This window comes from Dermacentor variabilis, chromosome 3 (genome assembly GCF_050947875.1).
Source record: "Dermacentor variabilis isolate Ectoservices chromosome 3, ASM5094787v1, whole genome shotgun sequence".
NCBI classification, from domain to species: domain Eukaryota; kingdom Metazoa; phylum Arthropoda; class Arachnida; order Ixodida; family Ixodidae; genus Dermacentor; species Dermacentor variabilis.
In genome coordinates this window covers 34123864-34151154 of record NC_134570.1, presented here as the reverse complement: position 1 = coordinate 34151154, position 27291 = coordinate 34123864, and positions in this window count along the sequence as shown.

Sequence of the window (27291 nt, the reverse complement as noted above, 5' to 3'; positions counted from 1 at the left end):
TAACGTAATAAACAACTTTCAATATCATACGCAGTTTTGGTCTCCAGTGAAGTTAAAGTACATGCCAATGTATAACCAGCGGTGACAGCTCGGACAGAGCCTTTTGTAAATAACGCCGAACTCACTTCCTTGCCAGAACCGTTGGAAGAGCGCTGTCACAAAGACCCAGAATATTGCCCAACCATATCAACAAATACGTTGTCTTCCACCCTGACACACGGAAAGAACATCTATTACGATAAATAACGAGAAAATGTATCTGACAGAATTGTTTTTACTTCGATGTGACTGAGTCGCTGGCAGCCCGTCGCTTGCCATCAGTGTTGCCCAACTTGTCAACCAATGTAGTAGCGCCCTAACGCAATATCAATCTTTTTCGTCCGCTTGCCAACAGCTACCTTCCATTGACAATAATTTTAGAGGACTTCCATTCGTCTCAGCACCAGAGATAACATATCAGGTTAAATTTTACTCTGAACATTCTTCCCGGCTTAGGTGGTGGCGTGATTTCCAAAGGTAATTTTGTAAACGAATGATACTGTTGCGAGAACTATTTATTGAATATCTGTGGTTCCCCTAACCACAGGGAATGGGAGGGCATGGGATAGGCAGGACACGGCTGAGATTAGAAGTTAAGTAGGGTGTTAGGTAATGGGTTTCTTCAATGGCAGTCATGAAGCTAGAAGCATAAGTAAGAGCGGTATCAATAGTTAGGGTATTCCAATCATTGGCTGTGTGTAGAAGAAACGATTCTTGGTATAATGCCGTACCGACAAGAAGCGGGTGCCCATCATTTAGGTGGTTGTTGCGTGTGATATGTTGCGCTGGTGTGATTGCCTTTGAATCTGAACACAATGAATCGAAAACACTTATGAAAGAGAGAGAGACGGGCACATTTACTGTGCGAAGCGAGGGTAGGAAAAGGTAGGAAGATAAGTTTGTCCTTTTGTTGCCGAGATGCTACAATTGCATAGTCGTGAAGGATCAACGATCCATCTTTCACTACTATTCCAATTATTCTCCGTGACATTACAATGATTCAGGCGCTATGAATCATTATAATGCATGGTTTTCGATAGTGATCACTATTGCGAATGTGTCATTCTCATAAAGCAATGAGTACCTCTTGCGGTGAATGTCTTGCGGTGAATGCGGTGAATTTAAATGTACCGTGAGCTTGCCAATACACGTCTTAACTTTCTTTGTAGACACTGCTCCAAGCGTGCCAGCCCCATTTGCTTTGCGTTCATTTCATTCATTTGCTTCGTGTGAAAGTTAACGAGTACAAAGTAATTACCTGTAGCCACAAGCGTAAGCAGGAAGAGAGAGAACATGATCTTTCCAGCAAGGTTTCTCTTCGAAAAGGGAGGGTACGAGCTGTGTGATCGACTTTAGGATTTTTAGCACGTTGCATAGCTTTTATGCATGCACTTTTTTCTTCCTTTCTCCCTCTTTATCTCCTCTGTTCCTGTAAAACTTTTATGCCATTTACCCCTTTCTTCAGCACAGGTTAGTCAGCCGGTATTTACAGTTGCTAACTTCTCTGTCTTATGCTATCTTTTTCATTCTCCTCTTCCTCCTCCTGTGACGAAAAGCTAGCGTTCATGGGGAAGCAAGTAGACTCTACATGATTCCTACCCTGCCAATTTAATTTCTAGCGTGCAGCAGCATTCTCCATAAAATTTCACACCTCTCAGACTCTCAAGGAGACCAGCAGAGTGGGTGCAGCATTCGCTATGAAAATAAATATCCGGTAGGGAGATCCGTCGCCAGCGTTAACCATCACATGTTAGGTTACCTCTGGCAAGAGCGCTAGTCAGTTTGGAGCACACTTTATCATCAGGTTTGATATATGCGTTCTAGCACGCGCACTCTCGTTAGCTGAGTGGGACACCGCGCATACAAGGTGCACCAGACAGTCACAGACTGAACCCTTCGCTGCAACTCAGACCTCCAATTGGACCGCACCGACGCGAAGCGGTTCTTCACTGTCGGTTGTGGTTGGGAGCTGCCTTCAAGAAAGCTTATTCAACAGTAATTGAAATGGCTGACAGTTCTGCATGCGATCTCTGCCGCGTAGAGGAAAGCACTGAACACCTATTGTGTCACTGTTCTCAGTTTGAAGCACAAAGACAATCTATGGCCAACGCATTCAGGAAACTAGATGATCTTATTCTGAGTGATCAGACAACACTGGTCCCCATTGATCATCGGCTCAAAAGGCACTAAAGGCACTTTTGTGCTTTCTGAGAACATCTGGCTTGTGCGAGCGCCGTTGACTCTGCAGTACTGTTCGTGCATGTATCTGTACCGGCATCTCTCTCTTTCTCTCCCTTCTTTCTATTCTCCTCCTCCCCCTTCCCCCAGCGCAGGGTAGCCAACCGGCTCTTGACTGGTTAACATCCCTGCCATCGTTTATATATATATATATATATATATATATATATATATATATATATATATATATATATATATATATATATATATATATATATATATATATAGAGAGAGAGAGAGAGAGAGAGAGAGAGAAAGGTGTATATATATATATATATATATATATATATATATATATATATATATATATATATATATATATATATATATATATATATATATATATATATATATACACACCTTTCTCTCTCTCTACGTGTATGCCAAGACAAACGGCATGAATTATAGGCGGAAAGAGGCCCGAGCCCCCATCGGAAAACTCCGGAGGGGGCTCGGGCTCCGGAGCCTCCTAGCAGTCGGCGCCTATGGCATGAATACCCTGCATACTGTTTAGAGGTGAGGCTAAATGCAGCCTTCGACTTCGAAACTCAGCTTTGAAAAAGAGTATGGCAGGCATGAAGTAGACATCATCGCATAGATCTACTCTGACAAGGGCAATAGCAGGTTCCGAAAAGCATTCGCCATCAAATGTGACCTCTGAAAAGACGACATACAGGTTTGGAGCAGCGTTCAATTTCGAAACGTTCCCATGGCAGAGAAATCGGAAGACTCAAGACGGAATAAGCAACCAAAATCAACTTAGGAAAGAAGATCGGTGTTAGCGGAACAACTACCTCGTACGCTTGCTTCTGACAGGGAGAGTGTCAGACTTAGAGAAGTTTAACAAGACGTGTTGCTGAGCGAGCTGATTCATGATAAGAAATAGGCTAAAATAGCAAGAATGACGCTGACAGACAAGGGAACAACCCACTTGTTAGAGAACACTGGTGCAGTTCGCTGTCCTGTCCATGCTTTTTCTTCCTCTTTTTCAAAATTTATTCCGTATCAAGAAGCAGTTCAACATCAAAATCAACTTTGGCGAGGAAACTGGGTGGCTCAAAAATAAGTCAGCATCAGAGATTCCCTGCAGCAACCGTACCAACTTGCTGAAAGCAGCATTCACCAACAAGCGTTACCTTTGGCAAGAAGGCCAGTAGGCATGGAGCTGCTTTCATCGTGTAATTTTTGGCTAGAATGCTAGACGGCTCGTAAACATATGTCCATCGCCAAAGCTCATCTCCAATAATACCAAATTTACTCCCACTTCATGAGACTATGGAACCTTTTTTTTTTTTTACATAGAACCTCATGTAAAATTATGTTGTGTGTTGATTGCGAAACAAATACGCAATAAGTTTCAAATATCAAATCAATCTTTTTTTTTAATGCAGTGGCGTTGAAGGAACATAATAAAGCCCTGTGCAATGACCTGACGAAGCATGTACATCTAGAATAAAGACCACCCGACTCGAAATAGAAGCGTAGTTATGCTTTTACGTGGAACATGTGCCTTATTCGGATGTCCTGACATAATTCAAACATAAGCTTGCGGTATGGACAACGAAAAACAAACTTGCACGTGATCAGTTCCCAGCCGTACAGCCCAATCAGGTTTCTAGCGTTCCTACAACGCATACTCCGCCAAGGCAGCTTCTAGGTCATATCCCTGTCTCGTTTCCAGTTGTTGTGAAGGCCGTATTATACGAGATATCGCGCAATCCGGCATATTGTATCGAATAGTGAGCCGCAGTCATTGATGCGTAAACTTTTTCATATCGTTGGCATATTAGGCGAATAAAAACAGCCTTAGTTTTGGCGTGTTAAATCACCTCATCCAGTAATGAAAACTACCTCGAGTAGGGCGAAACCCGGCCTTACTGAATCGGGACCCTCGGTTAACCCCTTTCTTCTCGTTCATTACATAACGAGGGTCTCGAATCAGGCAACACTGGTGCCTTCACGTAGCACGTGGGTGTTTATTGACCAGTTGCCTTCACCCAAAAAGATCACGTACTCGTGACGCCTGCGACAGAAAGGATGTTCCACATCCGCCGCCAAGGTTTGTGAGTGGTCGCGCTGGCTAATACTCCCAGGGCTAGCTCTCGTAGTAAGAAATAAATACCCCGGAAAGGGGATTGGAAAACGGCGCCGCGGTAGCTCAATTGTTAGAGCATCGTACGCACAATGCGGCAAGTTGTTTTTTTTTTCATACACTTTCATTTCCATTAATTTATAATTTCTTTATTTCAGTTATTAAGCACAAGTAATTTCCCCTGTGTTGTCCTTGGTGTCTTTGCTTGTTAGCTTCTTATGATACTAACAAACTAAATTACAGTTATCCTTGAAATCTCACGGTCCGTACACGTGAATAAACGATATTGATTACGCGGTATGAATTCAGCAGAGATAAAAATGGGAATATATCGAACTTTGTTCTCCCAAGCGTAATCAAGGGGCACGAACTCTTCTTCATGTCCATTGCTCCCACGAGCAACGGGAACGGACCAAAACTCAGCGCGTCTTATTCTATAGTAATGTTCCTGTGCCTCAACCTAGGCTAGGTGGCGTATGCAATTTACATTACTTCGGGTCTCTGTTTTAAATGCAGCATTTCGCTACGTGCCGGTTCCGGCACGGTAGCGATGTCGCCGAGACAAGCGGCGCGTCCTAATTGATAGCTTCCGACAGCCTCCGACCTACAGGCGACCTCTGCAGCCAAGCCCACCCGCAGCGCGCCCGCGCGCACGGTTGATAGTGCCGCGCACGGGAGCCGTACATTCGCAAGGACCTTGATTGAGCCGAGCGAGTCAAACATCCCCGCGAGTCGCTCGCACCGTCTCCGCGGCATTCCAAAAAGTCCGCGCGGAATGCGTCGCGCACGCGCGCACCAACGGCGCCGCACGACGGCCTACATCGAGGAACGGGGCCCTCGTCGCTGCGCATCGCCTCGTCGAAATCGCCGCCGAAATCACTGCCGGCAGCGGCGCGATCTGCTTTCGCGCTTCGCCTTGTGGCGCGGATGCAGGCAGCGAAGGTGACCCGGTAAAGCGTGCGGGGATCGGTATTCGCGGCACTAAGGCGTCGTCGCCCTGCACGGCACGTTCGCGCGTCACTCAATTTGACGGACCCTAGCGATTATACATTCTCGGGACGTTGCCGTTCGTCGCCCGCCCCCGGTCAGAAGATGTGGGCTAAAGGACTCGCTTTTTTTTTTTCGATAACAATTATGTGGACACTCCAGGGGCGCTATAACGCAAAACTATTCCAAACTTTTCTATTCCAATTCTGCTATCAGCCCTCCACGACTGGTCAAAAACTTTTTTCGGCCACCTCCACTTCACCTGTCTGTCATGCGATGTCACGAAAACCGCGAAAGCTCCCCATCTGATATGATGTGTACACACTGATTATGCATGATTTGACAGAAAAAAAGAAAAACAGTTATTTCTGATTCGACCCCTTTTCGCGATTAGCCCTCAGCTATTGGTAAAAAGTTTTCGGGCTGCAACAAAGGCACAAATAGGGAAACCATAAAGAAGTTAGACACAAAGGTAACAAACACCATGAGATTAATCAAACGAATTACTAACAAGCACCAAGGTATGAAGGAAGAAAGTATCATACGGCTCATACAATCATTCGTAATCAGTCAGATCACATACATAGCAGCCTTCCACAATTGGTTTGCAGCTGAAAAGCGTAAAATTAACAACCTGATAAAGAAAGCATACAAACTAGCACTAGGGATTCCCATGAGTACGAGCACGGATCTCTTGCTAAAGTTAGGACTCCACAACACACTGGACGAACTCATAGAATCACAACAAACATCTCAAGTAGAACGACTAACCAAAACCAAAACGGGACGGCATATACTAAGCAAACTAGGAATGAATTACCGCAATCTATACGGGGAAAAGAGGACGATAACGAGACATTCGTGACAAACTCCTAGTACCAAATATACCCAAGAACATGCATCCAGGTTACAACGACGGCAGACGCAAGAGTAGAGCAGAGAAAATTATCTGAAGCTTTGGGTCAGACGACAGAGCAACCTTCGTAGACGCGGCTGAATACCCAGACAGAAATAGCTATGTAGCAGTAATCGTAGATCACACCCAAAAACCCCTTACAAGCATCTCAGTTAATACCAAACATTCCGAGACAGCAGAGGAGGTAGCCATTGCACTAGCATTGGTCTCCACGAATGCTCAGTACATCATTAGCGATTCTCAAGCGGCCATTAGAAATTATGCAAAAGATAGGATCTCTCCTGAGGCATGGCACATCATCAGAGTCAATGAAGCAAAATTCTCCGATGCAGAGAAGAACGGCAGGCAGTTGCTCTGGTTCCCAGCGCATACGACTCCAGACATTCCCGCAGTCAACATCAACGAGGTAGCACACCGCGAAGCTCGAGGTCTTACTCGCCAAGCTGAGCAAAGAGTGACTCCCATCGGTCAGGAGAACGCGGAGGAGGAAATCTGGAGAGAAAAAGATATATTAACAAGATTTAGCGATGTTACCAAATTCTATCAAAACCGGAGGCGAGTATTAATACCGCCTCACACTAAACTGAAAAGAGCTGAGTCCGTTACTTGGAGGCGACTACAAACAGAAACTTATACGAGTGCCGTGCAACCAAAAATTTTCTACCCCGATATATACGACAGCGATATGTGCAAGCTATGGACGTCTGTTAGAGCCACCCTTCAACACATATTGGGAGGGTGTGAAATATACCAAAATAAAATGGCTGTCTCCCCAGAAAATCTACGGGCGCGGTGGTCGGCCGCGCTGCTCAGCTCAAAACTCCAAGACCAACTTTGGGCCGTCCAGCGAACCAAGGAAGCCGCACGGGAGCAGCAGCTCCCAGTGGCCATCTAGGCGGCTCCAGGCCCGGGCCTCCCAATCGCCGGATTCCAAACAAAGTTATCACATCATCATCACCCACTTCACCTGCCTGTCACGCGACGTCACAAAACCGCACAAACTCACCCCGTCAAAGTGACGTGTACGCGAACAAGATGCATTAATATGCCGAACAAAACTGAATTTTCTTCGGAATAGCCGCAGGCTGCCCCGTTCCGAAAGGCATAAAAGATGGCTGCCGCCGATCGCTGAGACGCTGGCTACTCGCACATGCCGGAGAGCATGGGTGTATTTGCGTATAATGAAACTTCTTGCGTGGCCGTGTAACGTTTTCGAGCACTTTAGGCACGTTTACCACCTCATTCTGCCAACTCTTCTTTGCTGAGGGTCAGTTCAGCGTCATTCTTAAGCTTCCGTTGCATGCCGCCGCGATTTTCGACCAGCTACCACAATCTAAGTAAGGGAAAGCCGACCAATCGCAGACGCCGGCACCACCCTCTTCATCCGGTTATCGATTTTCAGTGCACTGGCTCTGCCCCAGCGGATCCCTCTCCACTTAAGCGTTCTCCTCGCCTCTTGTCAGCCAATTAGATACGACAAGCCGCTCAGTGTAGGCAATGCTATTCGTTTTTCAAGCAAATAAAAGTGACCTCCTACGAACGAGGAGAGTGTTTGCTTGGTCTGTACAGACAACCCTACGGGTGACCGCCCGGTGCTTGCGTCGGTGGTTACGCAAATTTGACGTCAGGAGATTGGAATAGAAACATATTGGAATAGTTTTACGTTATAGGGCCCCACGTGCATGTTTGCCGTCGCCGTCACCATCGCCGTGATGTTCCATGCACACACACACACATATATATATTGTGACGCAGCAGTTATCACGACGTTTATTCCGCGTCAAAGACTGGGCGAACCGACCACGCCCACAGCACGGATCACACTCGAGAGCCAGCCCCACAAGCGGTGATGAAGAACCCCATATGAACCCCACGTGATGATGATCATGTACAGATGACAAAGAATAGCTTATAAATTCCCACAATATATATATATATATATATATATATATATATATATATATATATATATATATATATATATATATATATATATATATATAGAGAGAGAGAGAGAGAGAGAGAGAGAGAGAGAGAGAGAGAGATGAAGATAAAAGGCATAGAGGTTAACCAGATATTAGTCCGGTTTGCTACCCTACACTGGGGTTGGGAGGTAGGGGTTAGCAAGAGGACGGAGAGGAAAAGGTTAAAAAAATGCCCACACAGAGACACACGCGCGCAGGCGTCCCAGTTTAGAGAGTGCGCTTCTTGCGACACTCGCAAATACATGCAGCACATGTCGCCGCGCGTCGTATGCTACATGTATGTGCGAGTGAAAACCGCGAAGGAAGCCCACAATCGCGGCTCCATTTGGCGCGCACGAAGGAGAAAGCGGAGAGCAAGCGCGCCGTCTTCCGCCTCGCGCAAGGCCGTGGGGTGAAGGGAGGGACGTAGGGGGAGCGGCATTGCGCTCCGGCAGCAACTGCACATTTCGCGACCGGACGCACGGCGAACTGAGGATCGCGGTTCAATATCGCGCGCCATATATGTAAGAAAGTGGAGAGGCAGCACGGGAAGGAGAGGGAGCGGCTTCTACTCCACCAGCAAGTGCCTACTTTGTTGACAGGTACCTTCAGACGGCTCCGTCTGCACATCCCTTTCAAGATATGAGCCGTCCCGGCTCATACATTTGCGCGCGCTGTGTTCAAGCCCCTCTTGCGTTGAAGCGATAGACCGCACGAAGGTCCCTGCGCTCGCTGCGGCTGCCGCGCTTGCTCACACCAGCCACCAGCGTTTTGCAGCGAGTGTATGCGCTCATAGAATGTGATGCGTTCATGTTTGCTTGTGCGCGCTGGCACCATGCTTCTTAATTCAATTAGTAAGCGAATGTTTTCAAGTTCATACGGCCGATAAAGCTACTATCCTTACTTCGTATAGCCGTCTACTAATTTGCCATCGCAATCGATGCTTCGCCTTTCGAGCGAAACTGCGACTTCATTGTACCATGCTTTGCTTACCATATCTTCCACGGGGCTTCCCCTAGGGTGCTCACGCCTAGGCGTATAGAAAGGTTGGCACTGGATGTAGGTTTCCACTTCGCTAATATAAGCTTCCTCTAAACCTATACATTACTTTGAATTACGCTTTCGCTAAACAGAACTCACGTGTACCTCTAGGTGCTGCGTGAAATCGACGTGTGAACAGCGGAAAACATCCGCACCTTTCAATTGACAAGAAAATGAAAGCTTCTCTTGAAGCTTACTTAATTAAATTGTGGAGTTTTACGTGCCAAAACCACGATCTGATTATGAGGTACACCGTAGTGGAGGACTCCTGAAAATTTGGCCATCTCGGTATCTTTAAGGTGCACCCAATGCACGACACATGGGCGTTCTTGCATTTCGATCCCGCGACCTTGTGCTCAGTAGCGCAACGACATAGGCGCTAAGCCCCCACGGCGGGTGCATGGTACTTTTTCACAAGGTTAAATGAGCAGTCGACCGTTCCTTGCCAGCGAAATAAGGCGGAAGTAAAACTCGTTTTCGATTCCAGGTAAACAAACTTATGTTTTAGTAGAACGAATAAATGGTCAGATTACTTATCGGTACCTCAAAGAGCATGGCTACGCGCGCCATTGAATGAATTATAGGGTTTACGTGCCAAAACCGCTTTCTGATTAGGAGGCACGCCGTAGTGGGAGATCCTGAAATTTCGACCACCTGGGGTTCTTTAACGCGCACCTAAATCTAAGTACACGGGTGTTTTCGCATTTCGCCTCCATTGAAATGCGGCCGCCGTGGCCGGGATTCGATCCCGCGACCTCGTGCTCAGCAGCCCATCGTACGATCGTATGCATTTGCTAAAGTGTGTCCCGATGTAATCGATGCTCCGTATATATACTTAGTTGCCTTCGCGTTGTTTACGAAGCGTTCCCTGTAATGTCCTTTCCTGGGTTGAAGGTTCTGCTGATAACATTAGATAATGTTTGATGCAGTACGCATGAGCACCTTCTAGCTGTCGCGATTGTATATGCGTATTTTTTTTCGTATTAACGCGATATTTTTGTCATAATGAAGCTATGACGACACAGCCTGACAAGGTATCTAATGGACAACTGTTAGCCTTTCTTGTTCGCAAGTGTTACGACTTCATCGTTTAGAATACTTGGGGTGCAGGTTGACAGAACTCATTTCATTTTGCTGATAAGGAGAACTCATAGAGAAAAGGCCGATGTATGGCAACAATTACGCGACCTTATTTATCATGTCTACGGCCACGTAAGGCTCACGCCGGCCACACTTGGGCCTTGAATTTATACAGGCCGGCTTGTGGGGACCCTACATGACCTCTGCGCGTGTGCAGGATTTGTAAACAAATTTCTAAGAACTGAGGACATCTAGCACACAAGCCCGATGCTGTAACAATTGGGCCACGGACGCTTTTCCCCCATAACGCGTGCCTCATAATTGGATCGTAGCTTTGACAAGGTAAATCCTGGAAGTTATTTAAAAATAATTAAGATGTCTTCATAGCTCAAAATGTGGGCCGCTCCCGAAGATAGTGCCCTAAAAAAAAATTACGAGTCCGACGCTACTCCTACGCCCCTCACGCGAGGAGTGGCGCGATTAATTGTGGTGCACAGTGACTGCGCCCCTACTAATGCGCCACTCGATCAGAAAGACTTTGTCTTTCATCGACTTCAAGTGGAGGTTGAATCGCCTTCCAACTTATTTAATATTAACAGGCAATAAATACAGATGCATCGTAATCGCGAATGCGTACTCGAGAGGTGTTCCGGAGGTGTCAATTTCAAAAGAGGTCGTGCAATCGATATCCAAACAATGATTACTGCTGCAGCACGATTCTGGAAGTGACTTGCTGGCGTTCAGAGTTGCTGATCGAGTCCAAGGACGCGCCGCATAGCTTTTTTTTTCGTTTTAGTCACAAAAACGCAATTGATAACTGTTGATGGGGTCTTGGGTGTCAATGTCAAAGCTAGGACCAAATAAGGCACACTGTTAAAGGGGGGGGGGGTGCACTTATTTCAGTTACCTGGCTTTCTTTAACGTCCGCCCAGAGCTCGGAACAGAAGTGTTTAGCCCCGTCGGAACGTGGCCGCCGCCACAGCAGGATTCACACCTGTGACCTCTCGCTCAGCATTAGCGAACAGCACGGTGACCGGGGGACTGCGGAGGGTCCGCTGCAAGAAAGAAAAGAAATAAAGCACATTTAATTTTTGTGAACGTAAACCAGCTGTTTCGTTCCATGCTGGTGCACCGTGCACGTATTCGCGTCCGAATAACAGCGCTATTACCCCGCCGAGTGGGCGATATGTGTATACCGCCTACGTTCCGCGTGTTTTGCTGTGCGAGAGAATTATCGCACTAATGGACCGGTGCCGCGCGTCGCCGCGCGCGACCTGTGACCGCTCCGCATCTGCAGAGTATAAAATGTGGAGCGCTTTCTCGTCAACAACCGCCGGGCCGTCCTCGGGGCGGGCGGTTTGAGCCGGCCCTTCGGCGGACGGTTGAAATTCGGGCCTTCTCTTCGCCATGACCCCGATCGCGATGGCGGGCCGATACATTTGACCGAGCGAACACGCTGGGTCGACGTTCAGCGGTCCCAACATATAGCAACCCGTTGCTCGCCGCCGAGAAGAGCTGTGTGCGGCTAAGAGTTATGGACGCGCCGGGGGCACCGTAATGACGGCCTTCGCGAGGCGACAACTCCGCGTTCCCTGGCGAAGGGGTGAACGAGTGCAGATAGCGGGCGCCGTGATAAAGCGGTAGACTACATATGTACGACGCGGGTATACGCCAGGGTCGAGACTGCTGCAGGGTTCAGAGCGACAGCGCGGCTCACCTTAGCAGCGGGTACGCTGCGCAGAGCGAACAGGTATGCGCATTCATTTCGCTTTTAATCCGGAGCTCAAGCAGAGTCTGACAGGGTGGAGATGTTTGTTTCCGTGCTGTCACTGCGCACGTATAAAATGGAGACGTTGAACGCAGTTAAGACCTGAGATGAGCAGTACGATACAGAGATACATTGGCACTAACAAAACACGTTGCCGGGAATGTTTATTTACGCTCTTTTTTTGCGTAAGCTGTTATGGGCTCATTCCAATAGCCGTGCAGCTTGGCGAAGTTGTACGCCGCCGCCAGTGCCCGTCGCAGCTATCGCCAGGGTTGAGAGAAAAAAAATACGTCCAATAACCGCCGAAACCAAACCCCAGCTCTCTGAGCGGGGGTGAGCTATTCTAGCACCGCGCCACACCAACGCATTTCTTTTTTTATATGGAAAACAAAACTGAAGATACATTAAAGAGTAAACACACCTAGCACTCAGAACTCGGGCAAACACGCACATTCGTCCAACAAGTGCATGCAGTCAAACGAAGGTTCCTGCGCAGCGTACACACTTCTCACGTAAGTAGCAAGAAGGATCTTGTAGAACGCGGGCTTTCGGCATGGTTATCACACACTCTACATCTCCATAGGCTGTATAAACAGAGTGCTATGAATGTGTCATAGGAAGGGCCGCCAGTAACTTTAAACGGAAGAAGCCTAATTGAGTAGGTAGTGGTGCATCCATTGAAGAATGTCTAAAAAAAATACAGCATCCCTACAACCTATGAAACAGTCATCTATGGTCTCGGCACGTGGACAGAGTTGACAGTTCGTTGACCATGGCACAAAGCAGCCACTCGAATTTAACAAAGTTTTAACAGGGAGTATTTCCAAATGCAACTTAAAGAAAAACATTTTAACTCCAGGTGGTATACACATTTTACGGCACCCACCTATATCCTGATAAGGTCGACTTAAATAAGGTGCACGATAGAAAGGATCTGGGAAAATCGAGTCCTCCAGTGCCACAGAAATTGCTTTTCGCCTCGCAGTGAACATGTACTCCAGGCTGAATCTTACATTCAAGAAAAGAAATGAGCCAACGACCTCCTTGAGCAAGCCCCAAGGAGCCTGTGGGACATCTTTGGCTTCTGATGACACAACTATATTAGAAAGATAATGAACTAAGCGGAGTTGTAACATTTCACGCAAAAACGATGTTTCCTGTTTTGAAAGAAAAACAGACGAGAAACAATTTAGATTTTTAGATTTGGGAATCACTTTCTCATCGTTTCTTGTGTGCTGGCACTTCAAGCCAAGGGCTAGCAAACCCATCCTCTCCTACAATTCAGCTCACTCAAAAGTCATAAAAAAAGGCATAATTCAATCCTGTCTAACCAGCGCACTTAACAAGTCCTCTGTGCATCGGCTGCAAAGCAGTGTTCATTGTCAGGTCAGCCACCTCAAAGGGCCGCGTTATCCTCACCGTGTGACATCTGTTGCAGAAAAAATGCTCAGGCAGCTCAAGGAACCTAACGTTGTAGACCAGTGTCGAGCAGGCCCTTCTGGAACTAGGTGTGCTATCATTCCGTATGTTCCCGGCATATCTCACAATCTGAGAAAACTAGGCAAACGAGCTGGTGCGCGGCTTTTATTTTCCTCTCCGATACGTCTTGGTTTGATGTGTGCCAAGATGAATGCAGGAGATCGGGAAAATAAACAGGTGTGCGCAAAGAAACATGGGCAGAAGCATGTCGGATGTGTAAAAAAAAGTTGTTTGTTCGGTTCCCTTGTCGTGTGATTCATCATATGTAGGCCAAACGGGCAGATGTCTGTATGACAGATTGTATGAGCATCAATATAAGATGGAAAACCAGCTCTCTGGTCACATTAGTGCTCATTGTAAGGCTCACAAGTGCATCCCAGATTTTAATCGAACCGGTGTTTTGAACAGAGCTGATGATCAACTGACAAGGAAGATATTGGAAGCGCTTGATATCAAGATGATGATTGTATCAGTGAAGCCTCAGTTTCTCTATCGACAAAGGAACTGGCGTATCTTGGGAGCGGCGCTTAGAAGCTGTTCTGTATCGCGTTTTCGCTGTGCGATGCAGATGACGGCACTGTTTCTTCTTGTTGTTTTGATGCTTGGCAGCAGCTATTTATTCCTGTGTCAAGAAATAAAACGCTCACTTGTTAGTGCGCCTACGTGGTTGTCCCGTGTCGCCGTCCTTGGTCCGTTGCTTTATTTGGCGCCTTCGTTGTAACCATGCATAACCAACTCGCCCACCAGCGCGTGCTCAGCTACTTTTCAAATATTATAACTAGACGAAAAGTGTCAATGAGAATATTGTAGAGCGACATGAATAACTCCCGATACAGCTTTCTGTTGCTCAATACGTGGTACATAAAAGTGTTTTTCCGAGCATTGAAGGAGCCTGCAAATGCACGCAAAACTGCCGTGCGACTGGCCGCTCGCGGCACTGCGCGTGCATTTGCGGGTTTCTTTCACGCTCGGAAAAACACTTTTATGTACCACGTATTGAGGAACAGAAAGCCGTATCGAGAGTTATTCATGTCGCTCTACAATATTCTCATTGACACTCTTTGTATAACTAGAATATTTGATAACTTGATTAATTAATTAAGACTATTTATCTAATTTCGTGGAATGAAAAAAAATTGAGTATCTCCGGGTGACGGCGAACAACATTACTTTAGTTCTGTCCAGGTACGTGGCATTCCCATATTTTTAAACTCTGACTAATGTTAGCTGGGATACCCTGTATATTTCACGCGTTTTACTGAATAAAAATTTCTGGAAGCTAACGCTCTCTGTTACCCTTTCTGCCTGTTTGTCGTGTGTTTTGCGTACTGTACAGTGAACTCATGAGCTTGTGTACGAGAGCCAGTGTCACAGCAGACAGCCAAGATGAACAATATTGCCTATAATCATGGTACTAGAGTAGATAAATTAATAGTTAGTGTGACACGCAGCCCACGTCTCGGAGGCTTAGACAGTGGGCGTTATTCTAGGAGGTAACAGCAAATAACAAGCGTGCGAAAGAACAATTGGCATCCGCCACCTATTGTACATCACGAAACGGAACTTCCTTATCAGCAAAACTGAGAAGAATAATACGTCGGCATGTAGTCTGATGCAGTTCATCAGAGTGGATATCACATCGTGGTCGTGCCAAACGGGAAAGATATCATAAACTGATGAAAGCATGACGAAAGGGAGGCGGTGATATAGTCTGTGGGGTCTCGCGCGTGCTCTTGGGGCAAACGAGCGACAACCCAGTAGTGCAAACAATCACGAGGGCATTTATTGCGACTTTTATCATGCAACAATCTAGCCAGCCGAATCTAGCCGCCCATCGAACATGCCGATGGGCGCGTGACATGAATGTTATTCCCGGTATAAGTGACTATGACGTTGTTGCTAGATTGGCTATTGCTTCTCCGCCCTGAAAAATTATTGAGTCCATAACAATTTACCTTTATCACTAAGAAAACTGCGCAGAAATTTCAAAACAGCTGGATGACCACTATTTATATTTCGAATGTTTAGTTCGTTCTCTAAATGTTATTGTTCTATGGTTGATCTTTAAGAACCGTATACTGACACTCACCCAATGTTGCGTCCCTTGTGTTCGAAGTAACGAAGCAAAACGAAAAGGAAAGCCATAAATCAACGGTGACCTAATTCTTTTTATCTGTCGACACAAAAGAACGTATTCAGAACATTGCAAAAGAAAAACGTTATCACCTCAACAAATTATAGAATCTGACGGCTCTGTACAAAACTGAATTAGTTGAGTGTACGACCGCTATTTTCAAATCTTAGCCTCTTATTTCAAAAATCATAAAAAGATGAAATGTTGAAAGTTCTTTAAGAGGCGCAGTACAGACTGTTCTGGCCCTCCAGATTTAAAACATAACGCTAGGATAATTACCGATGACGAAGAAAACGTTGGCGTGTTTAATGATTTCTTCCGATCGGTACTTAGTGCGAGGAATCCGTGCTCGTTTCAACCATCGTCAGAGAAATACATAGCAATGGAGCCAGTGGTGATTTCCATGGAAGCTATATTCTTGATAACATCGATGAAGATGAATGTAAAGCCACGGGACAGGATGATGTATCTGCTAAAACTTGGAAAAGGTGCTCTCGAAACGTAGCTCAATAGATTTTTGTAATATACAAGTCTCTCAGTGACGGGGCCAGCTACCGATGACTGGAAGCTAGCGTAGGTAGTACTAGTTTTTAAATAAACGTACCAAAGCAGATGTGAATAATTATAGACCTATATATCTCATGCACAGTGTTGTAAGACTTTCGAGCACATTATCTACACAGCCTTAATTAAACAAATTACGTTAATAGGATCTGTAAATAATGAAGAGCATGGATTTCGAAAAGGTTTTTCCTCTACAATTTAGCGTCTCGAATTCTACCATGATATTGTCTCCTGTCGAGATTGTAGAGGAAAGATCGAACGTCTATTTTTAGACTTTCAAAAGGCTTTCGACGCTGTCTCCCGTTACTTGCTAATACGGAAACTTCTGTACATTAATATTGATAACTCAGTTAAAATATAGATAATGGAATACTTAATATCATGGAAACCGCAAGTTGTCCTAAATGGAAATTGTTCGTCGTGCGGTGATGGAACATCTGGGGTTTAACAGGGATCCGTACTGCGACCTCCGCTGTTCCTTACATCTATTAATCATATTTCTAATGAAATCAAGTCAACGGTACATCTGTTCGCTCATGATTGTGCATTGTTTTGTAATGTGGCCAGATAGACGGGCTGCGTACAGCTGCAGGAAGATCTCCATCGTATTGAAGTCCGGTGCAGTTCCAACACAATTGATTTCAACATTAATAAGTGCGTGCATGTAAGCTTCGCCAGAAACGTTCACAAACTGCAGTATCGTTGTAATCTAGACAATCAAGTTGCTCGTCAGGAATCTTCGTAAAAGTATCTCGGAGTGATTTTATCTGAGGATGGATCATGGTCCGAGCATATTGACAGTATTGTGCGCAAGTCCGGAGCTTCGCTTGGTTTCCTTCAGAGGAATCTCAAGCACGTGAGAAGCCATGTTAAAAAGGCTGCATACAAAGCCTACGTAATCCATTACTTGAGCACGCCTGCCCTGTGTGTGATCCGTCCCATTCTGTGCGAATTAAAGCGTTGGAATGCATACAGTACAGCGCTGCAAGGTATGTCCTGGGGACGTACAATTGGTTCGATAGTGCAACGGATATGAAAAGAACTCTAGGATGGGCTCCGTTCACCGAACCCCGCAAACACCTTCGTTTGAAACCTTTTTACGCAACATACAATAGTCAAGCTGTAATCATGGCCTCGTCATATTTACCTCCTCCGTATTACTTATCCACCAGAAAAGACCATGTGTTTAAAGTTCAAGAGTACATTCGCAGCACAAGGGCGCTATAACGTAAAACTATTCCAAACTTTTTCTATTTCAATTCTGCAATCAGCCCACCGCGATTGGTCAAAAACTTTTTTGGACCACCCCCACTTCACCTGTCTGTCACGCGACGTTACGAAAACCGCGATAGCTCCTTATATGATATGACGTGTACACACTGATTATGGATAATTTGACCGAACAAAACAAAAATAGTCATTTCTGATTCGACGCCTTTTTGACATTAGCCCTCGCCTATTGGTCAAAAGTTTTCGTACTGCACTCACTTCACCTATCTCTCACGCGACGTTACAAAACCGCAAAAACTTATCGCGTCAAAGTGACGCGTACGCGTTAAAGATGCATTAATATGCCGAACAAAACTGCATTTTCTTCTGAATAGCCGCAGGCTGCCCCGTTCCGAAAGGAATAAAAGATGGCTGCCTCCGATCTTTCCGGCACTATCTACTTGCCCCTGCCTGAGAGCATGGTTTATATGCGTGTAATAAAACATTTTGCGTGGCCGCGTAACGTTTTCGAGAACTTTCGGCACGTTTACGACCTCGTTCTGCCAACTCTTCTTTGCTGAGGATCCGTTTTAGCATCATTTTTAAGCTTCCGTTGCATGCCGCCGCGATTATCGACCAGCCACCGCATGCTAAGTAAGAGAAAGCGGACCAATCGCAGACGCCGGCACCACCCTCTTCATCCGGTTATCGACATTCAGTCCAGCGGCTGCGCCCCATCGAATCCCTCTCCACTTGAGCATGATCCTCGCCTCTTGTGAGCCAATAAGTTAAGACAAGCCGCTCAGTGCAGGCAATGTCATTCGTTTTTCAAGGAAACAAAAGTGACCTCCTATGAACGAAGGGAGCATTTTATTGGTTTGTTCAGACAACCCTGCAGGTGACCGCCCGATACTTGCGTAGGCGGTTACGCAAATTTGACGTCAGGAGATTGGAATAAAGACATATTGGAATAGTCTTACGTTTAAATTTTCTTTCTTTCCGCTAACCATATCGGAGTGGAATTTGTTATGATGTTGTGGGCCAAAACTCTGTTGATTTGTTTTTCACTATGTTATGACCCTCGCAATAATGCTGTTGACGATAGGAGACTATCCGGAGGAATGGAAGATAGCTAACACCATCCTCATACCAAAACCGGGCAAACCACTCCATCTGGATAACCTACGTCCAATATCGCTTACATCGTGCATAGGTAAAGCTATGGAACACGTTATTCTTAATAGACTCACTAGACTCACTAGAGTAATAGAGTCGGAGCTTTTGGTCCTAAAACATCGACGCAGGGGTCGAAGACCCAGGGGCTACGTCCCCGGGGAGGAACCCAAGATTATGTTACGCTGTCACGACGGATCCGCGATCAGGCAGGTGGAAAATATTAAAGTTTTAGGCTTCCACATAGCAGCGGGAGGTACCAACATGAATGCCATTCAACACATTTCAAACAAGACGGACCAAGTCATCAGATTACTAAGGAGAATAAGCAACAGACACAGAGGCCTGGGTGAGGACAGCGCTCTAAGGCTAGTGCACGCCTTCGCTCTATGTCACTTCACCTACGTGGCAGGTCTATTTAAATGGTCGCAGGCCGAGCTGAACAAGCTAAACACTCTGATCAGAAAGTTAGTGAAGGCTACCCTAGGTATACCCATCAGCACCTCGAACGTGAAGCTCATGAACCTAGGCGTGCACAATACGATAGAAGAGATGGCGGAAGCGCAACAGATGGCGCAGCAGGAAAGACTGACGAAAACGCGAGCGGGCAGGCTTATACTCAAAGCGATAGGGACAGACGCAAATAGATCGATGAACCCGAAGGAATCCGAGGTAGAATTGAGCGGGCAACTTAGAGACGCGATCAGAACCACCCCCCTCCCGAGAAATATGCACCCGGAACACAACGTTAGCAGGAGAAAAGCGAGAGCGAAAGCTTTGTTGAAAGAAATTGAACAGCTAGGACAACAGGCGGCCCTTGTAGACGCTGCCTGGGTCCAAGGCAAAGAGGCCTACACCGCCGTGGTGGTCGACAGCCGGGGCGAGGTACGGGACGCCGTCACCATCTTCACTAAGGATTCCACGGTGGCGGAGCAAGCCGCGATTGCTCTAGCCATCAGGAACCGTAAATGGTCTTTCATCTATAGCGATTCCAAAGCAGCAATTAAGAGCTTTGACAAAGGCTATGTAGCTGGGACTGCGGCTAAAATTATCGACAAGGTCGAAACTATCAAAACAGAAATCCGATGGTTTCCTGCACATATGGGACAAGTGGACGAGACTCGGCCCAACCTCAACGAGGTGACGAACGACCTGGCACGAGGACTTGCTTGCCGTGCCGGTCAGAACCGAACCGACGCCCACTACCATTCCGGGGAACATAAAGATCAGTTACTAACTTACAACGACATCACTAAATATTACTACTTGGGGCGTAGGCAATTCCCTCTGCCACACGTAAAATTGAACAGGGCTCAGGCAGTGACGCTACGTTTACTGCAAACCGGGACGTACCCCACTCCGTATTTCATAAATAAAATTCACCCCGAAAGAGAAATTAGGAAAGAATGTAACGTGTGCGATGGCATCATTGACATCAGACACATGCTGGCGGGCTGTCCCGCGACTCTCGCCGACCCCGAAGAAAAATGGCTTTACTGGCACAAGTTGATAACAAGCTCTTCATATCAAGATCAGCTACGGGCTGTCCAGAGGGTCCATGATGACGCCATAAGGCTCGGCCTGGAGGTGCCGACGTGGACGCGGCCCGCCTCGGTCTGAAAATACCGGGCTTCAGGACACTAATAAAGTTTTGTGAATGAATGAATAGGAGATTTGTTTGTTTGAATAAAGAATTCGAGGAAGTCCGACTCACCGCGACTGTATAGCGAGGGAATATAGTCGCTACCATGATACACACCAACGCCTAATCGTTCGCGCGTACGGCCGCGCGAACTGTGGCGCGTTCGAACGATCTAGTTCGTCCATCCCAGTGCCCAGCTCCGAAGCCTATCTTGGGATGGTCCCGCGAAGCGTTTGGCGCACATGCGAAACGTCAGCGCAGCTCGCCGATCTGAACCCAAAGAGGAACAGGGGTACTCCTCAAAGAGGTACTCCCTTTTGCGCCCGAGTAACCCAGTCGTTAAGTGGTGTTAGCAGTGCAACGCTCGCGCCATCTCTCGTACTAGTCCGCAACCACTCCAAGTGCCACCGGCACTTAGCTACGCAGAGAAGCCAGATGACAGGAGGCGTGACAGCCATGCGGAGAAAGCAACATCAGGGGACGCGCGAGAGTCAGGCATCCCCATAAGTTATGCCATGAATGTAGATAAACGACCCATCGTGGTGTACCGCAAGGCGGAGTACTTAGCCCTACCCTGTTCAACGTGGTGCTCATTAATCTCGCCGATTGATTACCGCAAGCCGTACAGCTCTCCGTATATGCAGAAGATATTTTCATGTGGGCTTCAGGAGTAACACGTGTACAAGTCCGCGCACAACTTCAGGAGGCTTCAACGGCCGTTTTTTTTTTTTTGCTCGCAAAGGGATGGCCCCGTATGTTTTGCGGATTAATGGCCAAAATGTACTAAACATACGAACGCACCGATTTCTTGGCGTAATCACTGATAGAGACTTGTCTTGGAGATCTCACGTCTTGCAGATGACAAAACGTTTGGCCGCCATTGTGGACCTTCTCGCGTTTTTCGGCGGGAAGTCCTGGGGCACTTCAGTGCCATCAATGTTGCAATTATACAAGGCACTATTTTTGGGCTTCCTGCGGTACAGCTTACCTGTGCTAGAAAACACTCGCACTACAAATATTCGCACACTACAGAGTGTGCAAGCCAAAGCAATCAGAACTTGTCTTGGTCTCCCAAAAAATATATCATCGATTGCGAGAGTGCCCATTGCCAGAGGTTATCCTATGGCAGTCTACATTGATACAGATGTTCTGAGAGCACACATCCGACATCTGACTCGGGTTCCCTCCCACCATCTCGCTTGCTTGCCAGCGAAGAGGCCACATTCAACATTTGCCAAAACTATTCTTAGACATCAGTCCTACTTGCCAACAAAATTCACGCCTGCTGCACGATTATCAGCCGCATTGTGGTGTCTGCACTAGCTGCAAGTATAATTTTCTACAATTCCGGGCATCAAAAAGATAGCTGGAGCACCGTTGAAAGCTTTGAAGCAAGCCACTTTGGAACACATTTACAACGTCCACAGATTGTGGCAACATTTCTACACAGATAGTTCTGTAAAACTCCACAGCTCTGCTGCTGCAGTCATCATCCCAGTACAATCTGAAGAAATCAAGTTAAAAACTTCAAGTGTGACCACATCGACAGGTGTAAATATTGGGACACTCTGTGCTGTACTCGATTACATTAATCAGGAACCACCGCAACGACGAACAGTCTTTAGTGATTCAAAAGCTTCGTGCGATGTCAGCAGCGGCGAAGATCACATCGATCATTTATTGTGCTGCTGTAATCAATTTCAGTATTTCAGTCGAAAAGACAAACATTAGCTATCGCATTGCGACGACTGGACGATCGGCCATTTTCCGTGCAAGTGCTACTTGAAGACCGCCCCATCGCTCGTCAGCCCACAAAGCTGGGAAGACAGCTTTGTGGCCGACGAGCTATGGGTATCCGTGAGGGCGACTGGCCCATGTGAACGCCTTTGACTTGCTGAGGCCATCCGCGTGCGTGCGCGAGCTCATCGCGTATTTCCTCTCAACCAGACGCATTTCGGATTAACATCCCTGCCGTCTCTCTTTCTTTCCTCCTTCTCCTCCTCCTCATCCTCCTCCAAGGCAGCCAATCAGTGCATACAAAGCCCAATGCGCCACAGACCCAATGAACAACTGTTCTCAGACATCTGACGGATATATCAGGGCAGCCATGACAAGAGACAGAACATAATCTTTCAATCGCATCCAGAACATTGTAACATCAGCGATAATGACCACGCCTACGAAGCCGCCCGACCTAGACATTAAAGTGGTCAATGTGTCTTGATTCCGCTTTCCCGAACAGACGCTGCGGCTGGGCTGCGATTTACGTGCCGTGAATGTACTTTGCCCCTGTGGGACTCTAATGTTTTCACCATGTGCCGTTCGCGTTCGTTGTCTCCACATATACAGATGGATTTACCGCCTGGGTTACCACGACGTGAACAAACCATGCTGTACTATCTGTGGCTATTGGGGTAACATTTACAAACTCTTATGCCTTCCTTATTAGAACGGCCAACAGCCCCACATGCGACACATGCAGCTGTGAAGAGACGCACGCACACATTACTGTGTCTGCCCGCGCTATAGTGCCGAGAGGCAAGTGATGTGCAGAGTGCTGGACCAATTGGACAATTGTCCGCTATCAGAACTAAAGGTACTTGGCCACTGCTCCTAAAGAACACCCGCGTAGATGTTCTTAGTTGCGTTACTAAGATTCCTGCGCTCTACGGGACTTCACGATAGACTTTAAGAACACCGCCCGCTACCGCTCTATGGTGTACGCGGTTTGTTTGTGCTCGTCTTTTTCTCGGTCTCTCCCTTCCACTCTCTTTCTCTTTTTATCACCCTACTCCTTCCCCCCGTGCAGGGTCGCCAACTGGAACTACCTCTGGTTGACCTCCCTGTCTTCATATGCATTCTTTCTTTCTCTCTAGATAGACACCGGAAAGAAAAAAAACCTGGTTGTCTGTTTTAATGGAAACGTACGTTAAAAATCGTGACAGTACTCATCTTATGATTACTGTCGACAGTAATTGCAATTAGCGTTGAGCAATGTAGCGACACGCCATATTCCTGAAGTCACATTTATTTAATATCTTTTGTGGTAATTCTGAGACTTCGGTTGCTACGGCTATGTGTGACACGTTCCGGGGTGGCACTAGCTTGTGGAGATCGCCCATGAGCATGGCGGCATGACGACGACTGTACGACGCCATCATAGTGAGGACGATGGAAAGACAAAAGGCGGTATTACGAGGACGGCATAACGACAATGAGACGACGATTCTTAAGTGATGACAATGGAATAAAGCCGAAAGCTGACGACTACGTACGACATGAGGACAATGGGATGACGACAAGTGTATGACGACGACGGTGCAACGGCAACCGGATGATGAAGATACAATGACGACGATGGCACGACTACGATGGCGTGATGACTGCGGGTGGTAACACATGCATGATAGCGACTGTCTGACGACGACACGATGACGTCAATGGCTTGGCAACTGCGGCATAATCACGATTCAATGACGACAGCAACATTACGATAGAATGACGAAGAAGTAATGGCGTTATTCGATCGACAAAGGCGGTGAGGCGAAGACGGCATAACAACACAGGGATGACATTACTGACGTGATGATGATGACGGCGTGACGACGACGGCATGATGAGAGTCTTATGACGAAGGTTAAATGACGACAATGGAGTGACGCGACGACATCGCGACGGCGGTATGACAACGTATACATGACGACGATGGCATGACAGTGGTATGACGGCGAGTGTGTGACGACAAAAGCGGGAGGACGACCGCATCGACAAGACTGTATGACTAAAACGGCGTGACGACGACGGCACGACGAGAGTCGGATGACGAAGAACGACCACGACGGCGGTATAACAACGACTGAATGACGACTCCATGACGATGGCGTGACGACGACGGAATGACGAGAGCCGGTTGACAAAGCCGGAATGACGACGATGCAACGACCACGATGGCATATACCTATTGGCCCAAGGTTTTGGACAAATTTGGTCACTAGGTCGGCATAAAAGGCGTGACGACGACGGCATAATGAGAGTCAGATCTCGAAGGTGGAATGACGAAAACGGAACGACCACGACGGCATCCTGACCACAAGCTTATACCTAGTGGCCCAAGCTCAGATAGATAGATAGATAGATAGATAGATAGATAGATAGATAGATAGATAGATAGATAGATAGATAGATAGATAGATAGATAGATAGATAGATAGACAGACAGACAGACAGACAGACAGACAGACAGACAGACAGACAGACAGACAGATAGATAGATAGATAGATAGATAGATAGATAGATAGATAGATAGATAGATAGATAGATAGATAGATAGATAGATAGATAGACAGACAGACAGACAGACAGACAGACAGACAGACAGACAGACAGATAGATAGATAGATAGATAGATAGATAGATAGATAGATAGATAGATAGATAGATAGATAGATAGATAGATAGATAGATAGATAGATAGATAGATAGATAGATAGATAGATTCCGTTCGTTGTGGTCTCCACCGCATCAACCTTGTGTGACTAAGGGGCCTAACAGAGCTGATGATACCACATCCGTACAGCGTCAGCGCAAACTCCAGCATGGCGGTGAAAGAAAGGAGTTGACCCATCATCATGGTGTATCCATTATCAAGCTCTTGGTGACATTGAGCATTATATAGTAAAGTGTCCTGAATTTTAAGCAGAACGTAAGATATTAGTAGATGAACTGAAGCGCAAGACGGCAAAAGATTGAAATGCAAGTGATATTTTGTTCCCGCGAGGACATTGAATATTTTAGAGGGGTGCTTCGGTTCCTCCTAAAATTCCTCCATGGTACAAGGTTGAAAAGTAAGTGAATGGTGAGCCGCGTAACTCGTCGTAGTCAACTTGCTTTTGGTACCTGGTGTTGTTAGCTGGACTGCGAAGTGTTTCAGACCATACGTATCACGTTTGATAGGTGGCGCTCAGACGGAGCAATTGCAGACAACTTTTGCAAGTCTCCACCTGCACCAAGAAACATCCCTCATCCTTGGTTATACTATGTTTATTATATTGCGATTAGGTTACATTACGTTACAGCGTGATTCTCTGCGCAAGCAATGTTCACCTCTTCAATCTACCCAGCCGATGTGACAGAGTTACGCTGTCTACTTAAAAAAAATATTGTCTCTTTCCGCCAAATTTGAAAGCGTCTCTTTCCAAATAAATCTGGAAGCGCTCTGCAATTGCGCCCAATGTGGGCAACCTCTGCAGAAGCCGTATCAGAATGTGTGGGTCCGCTGTAAACGACTGTCATATCTGGAACAACTGCTTAATGCCATGAAATTCGACATCTACCGTAGAATAACCCTACTAATTACCGTCCGATCTCTCTAACCAGTGTCCCATCTAAGCTCCTTGAGCGCATTATAGCATCTAACCTAATGGATTACCTAGAATCAATCAATTTTTTTTTACCCTTTACAACACGGTTTTCGTAAATATCTGTCTTGCGAAACTCAACTTGCCGAATTTACCCACGACCTACTACTACGCATGGACGATCACCTTCAAATAGATGCAATTTTCCTAGATTTTTCAAAGGCCTTTGACCGCGTGTCTCACAACCATCTCCTTGCAAAATTATCCTCGCTCGGTATCCGCCCTGAGATTATCAAATGGATTGAAAATTTTTTAACAGGACTCGTTCAGTTTACGTATGCTAACAACTTTCAGTCACCCCTTGCTAGAGTAACTTCCGGGGTTCTCCAAGGCGCAGGTTTATCTCCTCTGTTGTCTTTGATTTACATAAATGACCTTCCTACTAACATATCAACGAAGCTGCGGCTTTTTGCAGACGATTACGTTCTTTATAACCCCCTTCATACGTCTAACGACACAATCGCCCTACAACACGACCTTGACACTACGCCTCTTGGTGCGAAAAATGGCACATGCCTCTTAACCTCACTGAATGCAAGGTAATATCCTTCACGCGCAAACACACCACCGTACACCACACTTATCGCATTAACTCTGTTCCTATTGACCACACGTGTACTTACATATATCTAGGAGTTGATATGACGCCATCACTTTCATGGGTGAAACATATTCAAACAATTCGCTGCGAAGCTTCACGCACACTAGGATACTTACGACGTAACTTAAAATCCGCATCGTCTGAAATAAAAAAAACTAGCATATTTAACGTATGTGCGACCCAAACTTGAGTACGCATCATCCATCTGGCATCCCTCACAAGCTTATCTCGCCGATGACTTAGAAGCTGTACAAAACCGCGCTGCTCGCTTCATTACGTCACAATATTCAAGACATATCAGCGTAACCATCTTAAAACAAACTTTGTCTCTTCCATTGCTTGCTTCACGGCGCGTAACTTCTCGTCTTTGCCTTCTTCACACTTCCTTTTACTTCACCCAATCAGGACACGCCCTCTTAAAACGCCTGTTCAGAACATCATCCCGTTTATCTCATACTCGCCCCTTGGCGGCGATAAAGTGCCAGACGACGGCGATGCATGAGCAGCTCATTCTTCCCCCATGCCGTAACACTTTGAAGCGCCCTCCCGGATGACATTGTTTCGTGCAGCGACCGCAAAGCATTTCGCGAAAAACTAAACGATTTTGATAATGCCAACATAACCTCATGAATACCACATCTATTTATTTATCGCCTCGTTGGTACTGTGTATATGTTACGTTTTCTTCTTTTTTGAAAATCTCTTTTTTTGTACCTATTACAACCAATGTGCACTTTATTGTGTAACTTTCTTATGAAGCTGTTCGACTTTGATGCACGCCCCCCCCCCCCTTATGTAATGCCTTCGGGCCCTTGAGGTTGAATAAATGAAATTAAATGAAATGAAATAAAATGAATAGCTGAATTGTACTTATCGCAACTCAAATTTGTGCGCACAGTTTTCCCTATACGGCAATACTCGCGCATTTATCTGCGCAATTTCTACT